Raw genomic sequence first — 19,676 nt, forward strand, 5'->3', positions numbered from 1 at the left:
TACATTTGGGTACTACTATATTAATATATTATGAACCTTATAAACCGTAAACCCGACAGAAATTAAAGTATGAGATAAAAATGAAGTAAACACAATTTAAAAAAAAATTATATTTCTTTTATGTATTAATGGTACAAAAAGAATTTTTTTCCTGCACTCCAGCAACTCGTCTCATGGAATGCCTGGAGTATCTGCACCCCGCTTTGGAGAGTGCTGGGATGGAGGACTAGTCTCACAGTGGTACTAACTTTTCTGCTGAGGAGTCTGACTGAGGCTTTTTAGAAGCAGTCCTGATTTAGGTCCGGCTCTGCAAGAAAGGAGTACAAGACAGTGGTGTTTGGCAAGATAAGCAAGGGAGCTGTAGATGGGAGTTTCCCCCTCTCCTAAATCATCTGAGAGCTGCAGTCCTCCTTTCACAGTATTGGGCACTGTGTAAGGAATCCAGCAGCAGCCACATCAAAGTGGTAGTTTTCTTCTTCCCCTTCTTTTACTGCCTTTTCCCCCCATTCTCACAGTGTGAAAGTGATTTCTTTAATATCTTAATTTTTGGCCTAGGTTTATGGATTTACTGAATAATATGTACAGTTATCTTTACAGTAGGTTCATGCCACACTTTGCATGTAGGTTCCAGTACTTAAGGGTTCTTGTCCATAGAGGCATGTATTGCCTGTATTGGGATTAGCTCCCTTCTGTAAGCTGGGGCATGTATAGTTGGGGTGCTATTATGCCATTTCTTTTCACTTTTGTATCACTCATGAAGAAATTTGTTTATTCTAAAAACCAGTTGTAAGTAGTATTTAAATCTAGACCCATTTCAACCACTTTAAGCTAACACAAAAACAGCATATCAGCAACATCGATCTGACTGTGTCAGTCTATATGGAGCCACTTTTAATCAGAACGCCAGGCTAGTAGATAGAGAGCATTACAAGAATTTTCTTTATTACACTCATAGGACCTATTCAGTTATAATCAGTGCTTTGTAGTTCAACTATCCAGTTTTCCTGTTCTTGATTCACTGAAAGCTCTAGCAGGTCTTTAGAAGCTCATGGCCAAATAATTTGTCAATGAAATGTGTTGTATGTAAATTGGTAAATGTAGCTGTTAGGTGGAAATAATCACTGCAAATTCCTGATGAGGACAGAGGACCCTATTAATAATTTGAAACAATCATCATCTCCACTTTCTTTCTTAGTCTGCTAAATATATTGCATCAATATATTACATGTTGCTTCCTAGGGATATGTAAGCATAAGGGCATAAGGAACTCTGTATATTTATGAAAGGCTTTTGCAAAAAGCTTTCTGATTTCCTCCATCCAGTCCATGTTAATCATGTTGAAGAAATGAGCCAGAGATGTAGTTTATCCATACGTAATGGCGTTTATAAATCTGCTCTTGAAAAGAGGAGTGTACTTTATGCAGTGGATTCTAGAAGTAAATCTGAAACAACTTCTCAGCATTTATGTTTCCCAGCTTTTGTTTACGATTTAAAAAATACCTCCATTCAGACGTCAGAAGATTAGTACTTTTATTATTGGGTATTCTCTCATGCACCTCTTCTCCTTTCCTTTCTCCCCAACTTAGATCCTCATAGTGTTCTCAATTAGTGCCATAATTAAGAAGGCACTGTATTTATATTTGAAGAGAAAGACTTTAAGACTTTAACCTTCCTTGAGTCTTTCTTTTTTGGCACTAATCTGAAGAGGACATTGTGTGCTACCCTCCTTACCACTGTAAGAATCTAATTGTACTGCAACTCACTTTGTTCTGATTTTGAAATGTTTTTTAAATCCATGTAAATCTTTCTATAGCCAATTCTACTAATAAAACCTAAAAATGGACTTATTTTAGTGGCTTTTGAATAAACAACTGTTTCAATATTAATCTCTGTTTCTGCAGTGAGACACTATGTTGCTTTACTCCTTTGCATGAATTTAGATGACAGTTTATATTCAGCTTAGAAGAAAGACCCCAACAACAAAAAAGGGCTATTGATATAATTAGAATAAATGTCCTTTTTCATGCTATTAAAATAATCTGTGACAGGAACCGCCTAACATCAAGGATATTTCAATAAGCATGATTTTTATCCCTTGATGAATAAAACTTAAAGAAGGCCCTGTTACCATGCATAATGTAACTCTTGTCAGGTTTTGATTATTTAAAGCATTTTTGATTATTTAAAGCATTTACTGAAAATGTAGGTTATGAATTACTTCTATTTTGTTCAAAATAATGCAGGATACACATAGTGAAGAGATACAATTGTGGCTAGTCATTTCGAAAGATATTATGGTTAATGTACAGCTTTGTGCATTAATGATGACTTTAGTGAAAAACAGTACTGCCTTTACTGAATGTTTTGATAGTAGCACATCATAGTGAAGAATGTAGCCAGCCTGGGATACAATTTTTTGGATCTTTTTTTTTTACTCTAGCCTGTTATGATTTAAAGCTATATTAAGTTATGCTAAGCCATAATAATGCTAAATATTTTTAATCTAATCCAATTATCAAGGTAGGATTTTAAGGGTTTTTTTTTTTACTTTTTTTTTTTTAAATATACACAGGAATAAGTTATTTTGATGTTACTATTGCTGTTCAGAGTTCAACTGGCTTGAGTTAGCTTGTGAGGTACAGCAGATCTCATGAAAGAAACTACTGAAATCTCATATTTTCAATCACTTCTGTATTTTTCTTAACATTTCAGTTCTGCTTCATATTTTTGTCATATTTACAGCAGTTTCTTCTCTTTCTCCTTTTCTCTTTTATTGATATTGTAAGGGTGTAGACCTTTTGATGAGCAGTGATCTGTTCTGTATGATTCAATGGTTTTGCCACCCTAGAATGTCTGATGAGGTAAATAATTTATTTTACTGGTGTGGTGTCATTTTCGTGAGTTTCAAGACCCAAGGGCCCTGAAGTCTTAATGACTGCAAATCCTTAACAATTAACAGACTCTGAAAAACAAGGTGTGTCTAGAAAGACAGAATTTTTTTCTCTGTTGATCATCTCTAGTTCTCAGCTAATCTAGGAGATAAAGGATTTTCCAATCTACTTTCTTTAGAATTTCCATACCACTTTCTCTTTTGGCTTTGGAAGTATCTCGTCTTTTGCTTCTGCAAGAACAATCAATTGCTTTGTCCTCTTAGCTTTTCCATCACTTCATGATGATGATAGGTCTCTCTATGTTCTGCTAACGTATTCCATTCAATAATGGTTCCTGGGTCAGAATCAGGGGACACAAGACAAGAGGTAGTGTAGCTTGGAAAAAATGGTAATTCTTCCATTGATACTGGCAGTCTGACTGAAAAAAGTACTTCCATGAAGGTCTTTCAGAAATACGACATGCTGCATTTCTTGATAGCCACTATAAATAGAATATTATATGCCAACACGTATACTTACTGCAACTAAACTTTTTATGACTTTCAAGGAAATGTGCTTGCCTTCCTGCCTTGGGTTCCTTTGAACTGCTCAGTCAAAAAGCCTTCCACTAATGTTGCTGAAGTTTGCAAGTAATCTATTAAAATTAATCCATTAAATCCATTTTGACTGATGTTTAATTTTACTGCAGACAAATCTCAAAGAGGGACACCATGCAATGTGACTTGTAGGCAGACAGCAAACCTTTTAGTGGAAGATAGATATATTGCAGCCAGTCTTCAATTCACTGACTGCTCATTAATTTCAATGGTATTGCTTGGGTAAAGAAGTTAGAAAATGACCTTTGATATTGCCTGTTGAAATTTTGCATCATTCTTACTGAAAAGAACTGTGGAAGTAGAACAAAAAGTAGTAAATGCATAATTGAAAGTACATTCTGTATATTTGCCTCTGTGTTTACTTTATTTTGTCGTGGTTAAGGGTTAATTTCAAAGAAAAACAAAACAGAAAAAAACAAACAAAACCCCCACCTTACAGCGTTTGGTTGACATTGGTCCTTCTCACAAGATGGAATTGCAAGAGAAAGCAGAGGCTTCAAAACAAGCTATACAGTCACAGTTAAATTTAAACAATATATATTAAATTACAAGTTCCCTTTTGTGGAACTTGAGACCCCTGAATGTCTGTAGGAATAAAATTATAAAGAACATCAGGGCAGAAATTCAAGGTTATTTTGTAATGGACCATTTTTATGGTCCAAGGTGAAATCTTAATTGATTTTTATAACACAGTTTGAACAGAGATAAATATTGAAATTTTACTTCTCTGCTGAATTGTTATGCTTCATTTTAAAATGAAGAGACCTAGGTGTTGTACCCTGTGGAGACATGTTGATTTCCTTCTTTTAGTTCTTTTGTTCCCATGTGCAGGGGAATGGAAAAAAGAAAAAGGAAAAGAAGAAGAAATAAATTAAAAAAAAAAAAGACAGTAAAAAAAGAGCTTTATTTGCATGGAGGAAGGGCAGGAGTTGAATAAAGCATTCAGTTCTGCCAAGGCAGCCATTCTCTTCTGTGACATCAGTACTCTGCCAAGATTGTCACACTGTGATACCTCCTTTATTTTAAATTGGAGACTTTCTAAAACTAGGATGTTTTAGGTCTGTGGTTTTGCAGTGTGATAGCATGAAGCCTGATGGGAAGGATTCACCATGAACTCCTGCCTGGAAAAGCTTGGCCAATTCTCCTTGAGCAGCAAGCTTGCAGTGAAAGAAATGGTAACAGAGGGGAGAAGCAATGAATGTGGTATAAAGTTACTTTACTTTTTTGATAGGACACTAAGCACAGTTAGTGTGACTTTTCTTATCTTTTCTACTGTCATCTTGATGGCCTTTAGGTAGCATCAGGGGGCAAAGCTATTAACATTAAGAAAAAAAGATTCAAATACATGAGGACACAGAGCCTCTTATGGGAAATACAGCATCTAAAATGGCATTGCTTACTTCCTGAATGCGATTCAAAATGCCTTCAAATGCCAGTTTTGACTGCATTGGGTGTTCCAGCTAGTGTGATTATTTTCCCAAAATATCTTTTTTTAAATAAGTTTAAACAAGCTCATTACATTATTAGAAGTTATGGCAACCATAGGGATTTTCGACTGTTACTATAAGAAAAGAAATGCCTTACTGCTCAGACTAATTTTTTTTCAATGTTGCAGTATATGATTATTTTCATATTTCATCTAAATTCATGAGCTATAGAATAATTACTACAGGAAATATATTTTATGTAAATAGCTGTTTTGTTTTTTTTTCTCAGAATCAAAATTATGTTTTCAGTTAATGAAAATAATATTAGGCAATTCTTTGAACGTCTATTGTGAGTCCTTCGCTGGTTTCCAGATTTTCTCTGAGATTTTAATCGTGTTGTAAGTAAAAAAGCTCAAATGCTCCAAATAGTTTATAACTATTAAATATAGTACTCAATTACATTCAAAATAGTGATGTTTTGGGTACTATGAGTTGTTCCACTGGTACTTAGGGAGTAAAGGCAACTTTAAGGTTTCTGTAGTGACTGGCTCTATGTGCCTTGCAATCTCATTGCACTTGGCCACCAGTTGTCCAGACATGGAGTTCTGGATGTCTGGTTCTAGCTGCATCACTCTCTGTTAGCCAAATTCTTTTCAAGTGGAAGCCAACTGTGCCTTTTGGTTCTTACTTCATTTATAAATTTTTCACTGTTTTAATCTGTTTTGCACTTGAAACTTAAAATTTATGCTTGCTCTTGTATCATGGCAATGATATACCAGGGACAGTTGATCTGCTGTAGCAAGGCACCTGCCATTGCTTGCTCGTACACAGGATAACTGTGTAATAAAATGTAAGTGGTGTTAAGGAACAATCCCATTTCAGTGAAAGCTATAAAATAAATATATACATAAGGCTTTCACAGACATTTTTAGAGAGTATCTGTAAAGGAAAAAAGCTGCATCAAATGAAAAGAGGCCAGGAATTACTTAATGGGGACTATCTGAACTAATTATATCTGAAAATCCTTTTTGAATGTATTCCAGTGCTTCACCTGCAGAAAATGTATACTGCTTCTCTGATTGATAGTGTTGTCAGTTTTACCAAGAGTTGCAGCCAAGTGGCAATATATTTGTTCTCTCAGAGATATGTACAAGATGACTGCACTTGCAGACTGGCTGTGAGAGTGACAGTGACACAGAACTTGCTTTTCAGTTTGCTTATGTTACTCTGTAAACATATAGGTAGGTCATGCTTGAAATGAATGTGTCACCATTACTTTGCTATACACTGGTATCTTTAATGTCATTTCCATTTCATTACCCTACCCAGAGCAATTTAAGCTATCTGTGATAACATTCTTTGTCTGCTGTCAACATAGTATTGGTAAGGCATTCAGGGGCCAATGGAAAATAAATGAAGAGTGTGGGTATCCTTGCCCCCCGACAAGATAAATTTACAGAATGGTGCACCAATAATGTTCATGTTTTTAGAAAACTTTCGATGTCTGTCCTGTGGACTAGCTTTCAGCCAGAAAATGTATGACACTGAAACCAAATGTCACTGTCCTAGAGGTACAGAGCCAGTTTGTAGGTGCTCCTTTTCCAGTCCCATTTCCTTGAGGAGCCCTGAGTGTATGTTGTAGGTAGCCATGTCTTCAGCCTTGTGCATTGCTGTGTCACCTGGGGTAACCTTGAATATATATTATGGGTAACTTCTCTCCTGGATGGACCTCTTGGACGTGCACTACAGCTTGTATTCAGGTCTGTTCCCAGCCGTATCTCCAGACGCTCCTGATGTGACTCAAGTCCCTGGATGGATTCTAGACCCGATCAGTTACTTCACTGTTTTGGGAACTGTAGGTAGACGGATGCCACCACCCTGTCTGCTCAATTCCTTGGCAGGAGTGAGGAAGTTATCCACAGCACAGTGCGGGGCACTGAGCACACCAAAGATGTGTCCCTGGATGTTTCTTCAAAAGGGTCTTCTGTCCCTGGGGGCTTGATATTGATGCAGGACAACGCCCAGCCAGGGAATAACATGCAGTGACTCCAGGATTCAGAAGGCTGAACAATTGCTTTATTAAGCGGTATTATATTATATTACATCATATACTATACTATACTGAACTCTACTATACTAGTAATGAAAAACCTGTGACCCTTTCAGACACACATGACACAGCTTTTTCCTAATTGGTCAATCAATCCAAACAACCATCACCAGAGTCCAATTAACAAATCACTCTCCAGTAATTAATTTCCATAACACATTCCACATGTGCCAAACAACAGGAACAGCAAATAGAGATAAGAATTGTTTTCTCTTTGCTCGCTGAGCTTTCTCACTGTCTTCCCCAGGAAAAATCCTGGGAGGGAGAATTATGTTTCTCTCTGTTCAGAGAATGTGCATACCACAGCATGAAGATTTCTCTACCCTGAAGGATTTTCCTGTGAGATGATCCTGGTTCTGTGGGTGGAAGTATCCAAATGAGTGCAAAGCTCAAGTGCTGTGTTTCCATGTGAAAGTGAGCTTGAGATCTCTGTAACAGAGATGTGTCTGTTTTGCTACTGTCAAAGTCTGGTTGTGTTTTAGGGTCTTCCAAGACAAAGGTTTTCATCTTCATGAAGACAATGCAGCACCTGGTCAGCTCGCACATTGCAGTGTAGTATAAGCACTAGAGAGTAGCTCTGAGCCTCTAAGCCTTTCAAGAGCCTTTTGGATGACATATGAATGTTTAGTGAGTATTTGGTATACCTCTGGAACAATGTTTTCAGCTAAATTTCCTCCTAAAAGGATCTAGTTATCATGCACTGTACCAGTTCTGCAAACTGAACTGGCATTCCAAAGGGTCTTTACTTCATGTATTTGCTTCAAAATGATTCTACTGCTTAAGACTGAAAAGAGTACCATAGATGGAGCCTTAGGCCGTGGGTTCATCTTATGATGACTGCCTGCCGCTGAAAGGAGCAATAGTTGTCTCATGCTCACATCACTTTGTGTGTGCTCCTTCTGCTTCCTCTTCTGAGTTCTGCTTGTCACACTAAACGTTCCCTGCTTGGAGGGAAAGCTAACTCATGAAAACCTCCGAGTTTTCCCTCAGATCAGCAAGCTGAGGAGAGCCACTAGAGAGTTACACAATTACTAAATTTAACTCAAGGGAAGAGTCAGAAAAGCAGGGAGAAAGCGGGTCTACCCCCTCTGGCCTCTGCCTGATGTTAGATTGAATTAAGTCAAATATGAAAATATACCCTGAAGGAGAAGCATGTGAGTTTATTTGGAGAAGATTATCACTGTTGCTGCTGGTTGAGAATTCACACAGCTGAAGATTCACTGTTTAAAAAATGTGGGGGAATTCCCCAAATCCCTGAGATTTTTTTTTTAGCAGATAATAAATATTTTCATGTGTCTTGTGGAAGTCTTTCTTGACAAATGAAAAAACAATAGATATGTGTTTGGTTTTCTTCTTTTATTCTAACCTTCTCAGAAGGATGAAAAAAAATCAGAAAGTAATAGCAAACTGTTATAATCAGTATGATATTCATAGGCAGATACAGTAACTAATGCACCACTAAGATCATTCTTCTTTTATTCATCTTTCCAAAATGTTTCAATATGAAGTCTGTATTTTTCCAAATTTTAATATGGTTTTGTGTATCTGTACTTGGATGATGATAAAAATAAAAATTTTATATTGTATTTTTATACCTATAACTTAAAAAACTCATATTATCTGCCTTCTTTCCAATCTATTTATCTTTTTCTAAGAAAAAAACCACCACCAACAACCCTCCTTAAAATGCCATATTAACACACCACTCAGGCTGGGATTGAATTTTGAGCCTCCTGCTGAAACTACTTTCAGCTCACTTTGAATTAAACTGAACGGAAACAGTGGGCGAGTATTCTATTCCCTAAATATACATTTTGTTAGAAATAAGGTTATCTAATTAGAGCATATTAGTTGTGAAAATTGGGAAGTCTCAGTGCTGATGTATAGGCAGATTAAGGTGGAAGTTCTGAAATAAATAAAATCTGACTTTTGTATTCTTGCACTGTGAATTATTTCGTGCTGCTGTTGTACACTAGCAGCTTTCAGAGATTTTTCCGGATTGAATATGTACCATACATTTCCTCCTAGGCTCTTAAGGGTCTGGGCTTTTTTCCCCAGAGATTGCTCTGCAGTATGGCTGAGGTCTGCTTTCTGCTCTGGGCAGAGCCTCTCCCTTCTGGGCATTTCTGCCTTTCAGCCTCATCCTGGAAGCTTTTCTTCTTCCCTCTGGATAATTGTTCTGAATGCAGCAGCCAGGAAAGATAGCTGACCACACACACTTTTAGCAATAATAGCAGATAATGTTTGTGCATCACATTCAACAGCACAATTTGCCCAACACACTGTTAAATTATGAAGACAGAAGCAGATACCCAGGAAGATCCCTTGGCCTTAGTTAAATCCTGCAGTTGCTGTGAGCCTGTAGCTAGGACAGTCCAGATTTAGCACTAGGTGTGTGTCAAATGACTACAACTGAATGGTTGAACAATTTAAGGAGTCTGGTGTTTATTATATCCATTACATTAAGCATGCTTTGGGAAAGTGAAGTGTGATTAAACAAATCTAGCTTCAGAGACCTTGGCTGAACTGGCAATTCCATGGTTACTGTTCATGAAACCAAAATGATTTTTCTGCTGTGAAAAATACACATGTGAGTATGTCCAGAAAGGTTGTGATGGGATATATTGAATTATGTAAGTTTGTGTGTTGGAGATTTAGACAGAAATTACCAAGGCTTTGCTTCTGGAGAGTGCTTAAGGATTGTGCTAGAACAAGCTTTAGAGTCATTATTTACAGAGAATTTGCATACATGGCATTTTATCACAAATTTTGCTGACCTCAAGGAGGACCCACATCTATTTGTCACAGGTACTCCCTGCTCCTAACCCCTAGTACATTCATCATTCTGCCTACAGTCCCCAAGGAACCCGTCTTTCCCCATAATGTTGGGTGAAACTTTTGTGTCTCTTGTGGTTGAACTTCTGAGTTTCATCCAACTGGAAAAGCAGCATAAGGAAGTCAAGAATAGTCCAAGACAGGAACTAATCTAAGGCATAACCATATGAAGTTTAATACTGGCAGGTGCTAGATTCTGCACCTGGGATGGGACAGCCATGGGTGTTCAGACAGACTGGGGAATGAGAAGCTGGAAAGTGGTACTAGGGAAAGAAACCTGGGGGTTCTGATTGATTGCAAGTTGAATCTCAGTCAACTCTGCCCTGGCAGCCAGGAGGGCCAGCCCTGTCCTGGGGGCATCAGGCACAGCATGGCCTGCTGGGCAAGGGGATTGTCCTGCTCTGCTCTGCACTGGGGCAGCCTCACCTCGAGTGCTGGGGGCAGTTCTGAGGCCACAATATAAAACAGACCATTAAGGTCTTAGAGACCATCCAAAGGAGAGCCGTGGGGATGGTGAAAGGCCTTGAGGGGAAGCTTCATGAGAGGTGTATGAGGTTACTTGGTGTGTTCAGCCTGGAGGAGACTGAGGGGAGTTCTCATTGCATCACAACTTCCTTATGAGATGAAGAGGAGGAACAAACACTGATCCCTTCTCTGTGGTGACTAGTGACAGGACCCAAGGGAATGTCCTGAATTGTGTCATGGGAGGTTTCAGCTGGATGTTAGAATAAGGTTCTTCACCTAGACGCTGATTTGGCATGGAACAGGCTCCCCAGGGAAGTGGTCACAGCACTAAAATCAGAAGAATTCAAGAGGCATTTTGGATAATGCTCTCAGGCACATGGTGTGATTCTGGGGAGTTATTGTGCAGGCTAAGAATTGGACTCCATGATCCTTGTGAGTCCCTTCCAACTCAGAATATTCCATGAATCTGTAAATTTCATCTTTTTAAAAGTTGTGAGGCAGAATTGGTGAATTCCTTGTTCCTAAGTCCTTTGTACATCTCACCTAAGCAAACAAGTCAATCTCTGTTTTCCCTCAGCTCTTGAACCTCCACATGAATAGCGATGGCTTATTGAAAGAAGCTGGCAAATGTGCCTTCTCTCTGCACGTCCTTGATGAATGTGAAGAGGGTGGATACAGCCCCTAACTCTTCTGGCTTTCAGAAGGGTCCACTCTGTGCAGAGCATAAGCCTCCAGACCTCTCCCTTTTTTTTTCATAAGGTTCTCCTTGTGTTACTATTTTATGAGAAAGGGGGAAAGTAGAAACAGAACAGAGCAAAACCTAAAAAAAAAATGAGGAGCTGGCAGAGAAATTTAAATGGATGTGTAATGGTGAGAGGCTCAGGAATTTAGTAGCAAGGCAAGGAGAGTAAGTTAGCAGCAGGAGAGGGTGAGTGGCAAGCTGAGACTGGATGACCAAACACAGGAAGGCAGTGGTGTACCATAACTTGAGAAAAGAGTAACATGAGATTATAAAAGGAACTAGGCTAGGTCGATGGGAGCCAAAGGAAGTGGGTAGGCAGTTTAAAGATAAGGAAGACCTGTTTCAGCACAAAATGATGATTGCTAGAATCAAAATCTTATTATCAACAAAAGGGTACACACCATGTAGATATATAAAGAGGAACTCTTCAATGCAAATAAACACTTAAATTGTCAAAAAGTTAAAATTATTTTTAAAAAAACTAAAACATCATTGGAAATAGCTTTTAAATTTTAAATACAAGAGACACTTTCAAGTAGCTGCCCCTTCACCCTGCTGCTGTGTGCATGCTTTCAGTGTTCCTCTGGGTTCTGAAGCTGAAAATGTCAGTGTTTTTGAAGGGGAAAGGGGGCAATTAGAACAAGTTTTCAACAGTGTGAGGGCTTTGCTGAGCAAGGTTCATGGTGGCAGTCCCTTTCTCCTCAGTCTTGGCTCTCTTTTGGGCATATTTTTATGAAATATCTTGCCACAGTCTGTCTTCCCTCTACTTTCTAAGTTGGGGAGCAGCACATTGTCACCTCTAGTCCCATTACCCTGGAGGGGCTGTTTACCACACAGTGATTACGCAGCAGTGCCAGCCCTGTGCCCTGGGTGCTCCCAATCCAAAGCCATTGTAGGGAAGCACAGGCATGTGGCCATCACACAACTGCTGCCACAGCTAAAAGCAGTTTCCACTGAGGCAGAGCCAGACACATCTGGAGATCCCGTGCTGCTGACTGAACAACAAGCCTCTGACCTTGTGCTAGTGACAGTCAAAACTGTATGTACTTAGCTAAGGGAGAAGGGCTGATGGAAAAGACAAAGATGCTGGAGTTATAATCAAACTGGAAAAAGTGAACCTACATATTGCTGTACAGGGAGATGGAGTCTGGCTCCCTCCAACCCAAGAAAGAGATGCCAGAGTTGTTTCTGGAGTACTTGTGGATACAGGACTTGGCAAAACAGCTTGGCACTATAAAGCAGAGGAGGTCAAGCTTGGAGAAAAGGTAACCTTATGGAGTAAGAACTAATGTCCTCCAGGAAAGTGGGTTTGAGTTCAGAATTGATCCTGCATGTTCCCATTGGGAAGTGTCTATTGGGAAGCATGTCCAGTCTTGTTACAGGCAAAGTGTGCCAGCCTTCAAATCTGCCAACTACTCTTTTAATACAGAATGCAAAATCAATTCAAAACCAAGTCTCGTCATACTATTGATCTGTATGGATCTCAGCGTGATGCCGTACTTATGGAGAAAAGTGTGCAACAGGTTGTATCTTTGTTGAAGATTTTCAAGATTAATAGTATTTTATACATTTTTAGTTACAATGCTTAAGAGGGTGATCAGGGGTATTTTTCTACAATCATTTGTGTCATTCTGCAAACAGGATGGATCAGCTCTCAGAATAGTTCATCATTATTATGCAGTTTGAGGTATTAAAAAATTAAAGATAAAAGTATTTAAATGGGTTGTATTATGCTCAGTATTCTCAAAAAATAAGTTCCTAATAATATTTTTATGTATCTTTATTTATTTATTTATATGTCTATATATTTACACACACACATAATATATATCTCTGAAAGCATGCAGACTTCTCCACGCCTGTTCACTTGCAGTAATAGTTTTGTTGTATAGTGTCAAGGTGCTAGTTACACTCTAATGGAAAGATATATTTAATCAGTGCTTTTATTATATTTTGGATATACTTAAGAGAAAACAGTTGAATTGGATATTCAGTTTTTGACAATAGACTGCTTTTTCCTTTCTAGAAACAGAAGAATTAATCAACAAAATAGTAGATGAGGATGAAGCCAAAACATATATTTATAATGAGACAGTCAAGTTGTGTGTTGAGGCTATAGTGCAGGGAATTTTATTCCACTGTATTAAATGGCAAGCAAAAGCAATAACAATTTTTTTTTTTATATTGGTACAGTAAAGCGCTCAGCTTAGATGTATTTTGATTATCTTTCAGAAATGATTAATTTTTCAACCTAGTCATCAATCTAATTTATTGGTAAATTGAGCTCAAAAAGTATGACTCAGTACCTACATATATTTTAGGTTCTCTTGAACATACCAAGAAATGTGTCACTGATGGGGAGGCTTTGTTAATTTTTGATTTTTATTTTTTGGAAAAAGGTCAGTGCTGTGTCATTTGGGAAGAAAGCCTGGTGCATACACAGTTTTCTTTTGATGGTTTGATTAATCTCAAGGATTCTTATTGTGGCATAGTAAGTGATTCAGGGATCACTGCTCAAACTCAATACTTAACTCCAAAGAGGTCATGTACATTGCACATACTGGCTCATCCCGTCTAGGTCTTTTTGCTCTGGGCATGGAAGGTACAGACAGACTAATTCAGATCTGGAATTGCAGGGAAAAAAAAGTTCCTATTGAGCTGCAATTGAAATGCCAAGATTGGGGGAAGGAGAAAGTTTAAATTATAACTCAAAATCTATTGTGGCAGTGTTTGCAGACATTCCTTTTTGCTGACCTGCTGTGCAAGAACTTGAATTGCTTGTGTTTTGGGGGCCGAGGGGCCACCTTACCCAGGGGGCTACCGTGCCTTTTGTGTGAGCTAGCTGGGCTTTCTCATGTCCTTCCTGGCCATAGAGACACTCAGGGAGGTTGGATTTCTCCGTGCTGTGTTTTGCTGTACTTGCAGTTGTGTGCAGCACTAGAGGAGAAGTCACAGACTGTTGTGGCAGGGCAGGGCTAGAAGCAGGTTACACCATCAGTTCAGCAACAACTGTCTGCAGGGCTCTGCACCTGTGGCTCTGACTCGTTTCATGTAGCCAGAGTGGTTTAAGTGATGTATTTAATGAGCTATGTGTTGCAGTGGAAAAGTATGAAGGACAATTAGTTGGCCTCTATTTTCCTCAATTTTCCCCTTCTTTTGTCAGGCCATGGTTCGTAGAATTTGGTGCATCACTTGTGGGAAATGCAAGTTTTGATGGCTGAATCAAGTATCAGGATTTGATGGATGATATTATTTTGAGTTATGAACTAACAGAAGGAAGAAAATGTATTCTATTATCTTTCAGAAAAGGGACAACTGTATGTATGCATGGGACAACTTTAAAATTGGTAAATCAGGATCAGACAATCCAAATTTATAAAGTTGCTCACTTGTCAAATATTAGTGTCAAGATATAGGTTATAATCTATAATAAATGTTAGATACAGCATAGCACTGAGTGTTCTCAGTTGATGCTCAGGATCATGCTGCCTCTAGATGACTGTATCTGAAAAAACTGTTAAGAACTCACAGTGCTCAGAATATGTTGATTGAATGGAAGATTCGAGCATTTTGGAGATTGTCTTCATCTCTGTATATGTATTACAGTGTACCACTTGTCAAAATTAGTGTATTTTATCATTAATGTTAAACTTCAGTCACAGTGCCCGAAATCTTGTATTTTTCTTGTATATGTGACTTTGCTTTTAATATCACTACAGGGTGATATTGTAATTTACTGCTTATGTTCAATTGCTGTTTAACTGGCCCAGCACTAAACTTTGATGGCCAGAAGACTTCCTTTGTGATCAGACTAGTCAGAACATTGGCAGTCTGTTCCTGTTGTGTGGGATCATCCCACACCACAAACTGTTGCGGGGAGCTGAGGTTCTCTTTTACCCAATGTCAGGCTGAAGGAGTATAAATTCTGCTTTTGGAATGACTGTTTGAGAGGTTTTACTTTGCTTCTGTGCCAGCATCCCTCACAAGGGCTACAGTGTTCAAGTACAAAATAGTATTTCTTACCACTTAACAGGATGCTCTTGGATTCTTTTTCCAACTCAGCAGGGCTCTAACACGGTGCCAGACCTTTATTTTTTGGGCATCCGGTCTGTACTCCCAGTTCCAGTGTGACCGTCAGCCCCAGCAAGGGATGGTTGGCCATCAGCCCCGGGGAGTCAGGGCAGAGCATGCTAACAAGCCTGGCAGCATGGGGGGCTCACCAGCCTGGACCACATCCCTCAGGATCCAAGCAGGGCGGGTCTGGGGACAGGAACAAGGTTCTGAGAAGAATGGAGCTTGCCCAGGTTCACTGAAGAAGTCAGACAAGTTTGTGGTGATGAGGCAGGGCTGAAGTGAAGCCCATAACACCAGTCAGTGACTCTTGCTTAAGGCAGGCCCAGAGCCAGTAGCTGGGTCTGAGCAGAGGTCTGGTAGAGGTCTGGGCAGAGGTCTGGTAGAGTGCAGAGGTCACCAGGCGAGATCCCAGGGATGAGGCAGTTCCTGTGTCAGACTGGGAAGTCAGTCTGGGTCTGGGTCAATGGGGTCAGTGGCCGGGCACAGGCACCTGCAGTGTGGTGACAGCACAGCTCAGGTGGTCTGTGGTCAAGTGTGGCAGCCTCAGCTCTGCAGCCATTCCTACACAAGGGGTAGGGCAGCCACCAAACCTTCTTCCAGCTTCCTCCTGAAAAGCTCTTTCAGGCTTGCCAGGATGTCTCAGCACTGGCCTTTGCCACACAAAGCTGGGCTGGAGCGTGTTGCTGTCTAGACAATCACTGGGAAGTCTCTGTCTCCTGTATAACAGTGATATGAAAATACTCTCTTTTGATCAATGTTTAACAAAATAAGAACATTTCTGATACATATCCAAGGACAGCCTACTGGGATATCTTCCGTAGCACATTGAATGGTCAAGAATTATAAAAAAAATTTAAAAAACAATATAGGACTGCTTGTTCATACTGTTTATCCACAGATCTATGACATTTAATCTCTGTTCTGCACAATGTTGGAGGCAGACAGTACATGTCAGCTAGTGATGAGGCAGACATGAAAGTTTGCTTTCAGAGACTGACTCTTTCAAGTACCTCTAGGCAGAGTAGCTTACTCCTGCCACAGAGTGAATCTAAGGGAAATAATTTTAAGATCTGCAGCCCCCTGGATGTGCTTTTTATCAGCAAAAGAGTATCTAATTTTCTTACAGAAAGTCACATCCACAGACTATTCCTTCCTCTTCTACCATGAGGAAAGTAGTGGGTGGGGAATGAGGCAAGCTAGGTGGTCTCTGTGAGGTTCTCTGTTCATCACTTACCTGACTCATGGAGGTCATGTCAACCCAGGAAAGCTCAGCTTAGGGAGGGACTCCTCTCCTTATTTACATTCCACATACTTCCAACAAAAAAGTTTCTGTAAATCATTAACAGGAGCTCAAATACTGAATTTACTTTGCCTGGCACAGATGCTAACCTTATGGTCAACATAAGTGACAGCATCATTCATGTGGTCTTAAACAATATAACAAAAGGATAAATGAAGGCTCCCTCCATTTTCTTTATTTTAGGACTAGCCCCTCACATCCAACATTGTAGTATCAAATTTTGTGAAGCAGCAAAAGCTGCAGGAAGTATTTTTTAGCAAGTGTCTCATGGCTATTTAGAGCAAGGCAAGGTAGCTGTGATGCCTTGCAGTTTTGTGAGCAAGCTGTGCCTTCTGTGCAATTTCTTCTGCTCACTACCATTGAGAAGGGCTCCCCTTTTCCATAACTGTGAAGCATGGGGTATTTTTTCCCTGCTGGAGCGGGCTTACCTGTCCCTGTGAACTTATGCTCTTAGCTCTCCTCGCTGAAGATTTATGGGATCCTGGGCACAATTTAGTGGGCAGACCTTAGGAAGTGGAAAGCTATCTCTCTTCTGGCACTTGCTGACAACTGTGACCTGCCTGCAGAATATACCGGAATAGATATTTAGTGTTATGGTTTTGTGGACCTCATTATTTGAATCAAGGCAGTGTTTTACGTAAAGCCTAAGCAAATCTTTCAGTGCATGATGGGGGCATTCGGCAGGGAATCTGCGAGGAACTGCTGAGGGTTTTCTCTGCTTCAAAGTTTCTTTGGCATTCACCCCAGCTAAAGGCACCAGCTGCTATTAAGGCTTGTTGTTTTTTTGGTTTTTTTTTCTTACCTTCTCTGCTTTCGTTTCTCTGCAATTAAATAATTAACTTAATGAGAGATTTCTGGTTGTTCTGATAATGTTCTGGAACATTGTTGAACTTCTGTGATCAACGGGAACTCTGACAGGTGTCAGGTTCTATTTTCTGTCGTGTAGAAAGGTAGTGAGAAGCAGCCAAAAGCAGCATAGGGCAGTGACACAGCAAAAAGCAATTCAGGACAAACACAAAGTCCCTTAAATCAAAACTGTCTGTATGTTTAGGGAAGACTACATTTGATGGCTCAGTAATTTTTGTTTACTAATTTTTTTAAATTTTTTTTTCTGACTAGATTAATGGTACACTGGAAAGGAGTGAGTAGGAAAACTGGAGGTTTTGTAGTAAAGAGAATAATTTCAAGGTGCATATAGAGTAAAATTTACTTTGCTACTTAAGTTAATACATACTTGTCAGGAATAAAAGTTGGAAGACTTTTTTTCCCCAGATGTAAAAAAAAATCATGAGGAAAACTTATTGTGCCTGTAAAATTGTTGTGTAAGTTCTTATTCTGAATGGTACATAGTTTGTATGCAAAATTAAAATATTTTTGCTATGTGTGACTTTTTAACTGTTCAACTTAAGTATACTTGGAAAAGTTTTATTTTCACATGGTGAGTGCATTCAAGCAATGCTGCCAAATTCCTGGATTAGTACAGTTAATAAAGAACATTGTGTTGAATTTAATTTGTGAAAAGGGATATGCAGCCTCAATTATCTTTGGGAAAAATGCTACAAAATCTGAAAGTATTAGAACACCCAAATGATTTATAGACATAGTAGTTTATTGTCAAGGATAATTGATCTGAAATACATATACAATATATAGTCTTTCTGACAATGAGATCATACCACTCCAGTATTCCAACTTCTGTTTCAGAAGAACCCTTCACCCTATCTTTGTATTTGTGGCTTCTTAGAGGAAAAGGTAGTAAGGCAAAAATCATGTGGTAGCTGGTTTGAAAACCATTCCTCAGACCAGAGTCTTACTGAAGTTACCTTGTGACTAGATGTAGGAGGTTGTGACAAGATCTCAAGTGAGATGAGCAAGCCTAATCTTCCTCATAAAAATAAGCTCCCCAAAGAAGATAAAAAGGGTTCCTAAGTGCAGAAGGGGCAGGGGGAAGAAGGTGGAAAACTTATCTTTTAAATACAGAAAAATTCCAAATGACTAAGAAAACAGCACAGAGATGAAAGTGGTTCCTACTGTGTCATGGTACAGTGATTTAGTCCTTCTGGGTTTGTTTTATGCCAGATAGTGACCTTGAGTTGCAAACTGTGAACATTTTCTCCCCCTCCTCCTTCCCCTGCCATGGTTTGCTGCATTTCCTCTCTGCTTACCCCTGATCTCCATCTGCTCCAGAGTTCCTCTGGCTTCTCTACTTCCCCCTACACCTCACATGCCTCTGTGGCCACCTGCCCCAGTAGGCAATCTGCTTTTTCATGGCATCTCTGGGCATTGCAGTGGGGAAGCAGAACCTCCATCCTGATCCCTTCAGGGAGCGGAGCGTACCTCTGAGAGCCCAGGCCTCGACGAGGTGGATGATGAGAGCTTTCCCCAACAGACACTGAATTACTCAGCATGCAGCTGCTTGCTGCTTTCCAGCAATTGCTAAATCACAGTTCAGGCAGAGGCAAAACAAAGCTGCCCTTGACTTAAGGCATAACAGGCTGCAGCCTTAATTATTCTGGAATTTAAAGACTTACTGTTAGCACTAGACAATCAAAGAGAAGAGTGCTTTAATACTGCTAGAGATACAGGTTTGCTGGTAACCCAGCAAACTTAATAAAGATGATATTTCTTCATTTGAGCAACCTTCTCTAGTTTCTGTGTAATTTTGTGCTGCCTCTCTGGAGACAATATACGAGTGAGGAAAATTCCTAATTCCAAACACAGGATTAGAGGAAGTTTTCCTTACCATCTCAAAGTTATTCTGGCATCTTTTCTCAGTCCTCTTTGTGGTGTTATACCACACCTGCTAATAAGGGTCTGTGTGATATGAAAATGGGCAAGTGCAGGGAAACAAGAAAAGGTAACCTTTACTAAATGGTTGCTGGAGTGGCTTTTCCAAGTGTCACACCAGAGCAGGCAGAAACATTGAATGGCTGTCAGGACTGCAGCTTGATGGGTTTTTCACTAAAAAGCTGACACTGACATTATGTTTTGAATCTTTTGTACTTCTTCACAAGTTGAGGAAGATGAATTTGTCAAATATCTATCCAGTAAATTATGTGTAGAAATCCTCCAAGTGACATGTCTTTTAGCTTGTCTGGGTTTTTTGCCCTTCTATTGGTTTACAGTTGCCTGTGAGCAAAGAGACTGTTACTACCCACATTTTGTCTGCACATTTTCAAGTTGTTGGTTTGACAGTGTTCTTTTAACTTTAGAAATCTTATTACGTATTGATAAAA

The 19,676-nt window shown here is 39.4% G+C and overlaps 1 protein-coding gene and 1 long non-coding RNA gene across 7 annotated transcripts in view; one reads left to right on the forward strand and one right to left on the reverse strand.

Annotated features, from left to right (window-relative positions):
- Positions 1 to 19,676, forward strand: part of CTNND2 (catenin delta 2) — a 638,555-nt gene that overhangs the window by 258,140 nt on the left and 360,739 nt on the right. The window lies entirely within an intron of this gene.
- Positions 12,909 to 17,179, reverse strand: LOC135305157 (uncharacterized). Its single transcript, XR_010366433.1, has 3 exons — positions 16,869 to 17,179; positions 16,375 to 16,469; positions 12,909 to 15,856 (listed from the first exon to the last, which is right to left on the reverse strand). It is a non-coding gene; the product is annotated as an uncharacterized LOC135305157 (long non-coding RNA).

Source organism: Passer domesticus, chromosome 1, assembly GCF_036417665.1.
Source record: "Passer domesticus isolate bPasDom1 chromosome 1, bPasDom1.hap1, whole genome shotgun sequence".
Classification (NCBI taxonomy): domain Eukaryota; kingdom Metazoa; phylum Chordata; class Aves; order Passeriformes; family Passeridae; genus Passer; species Passer domesticus.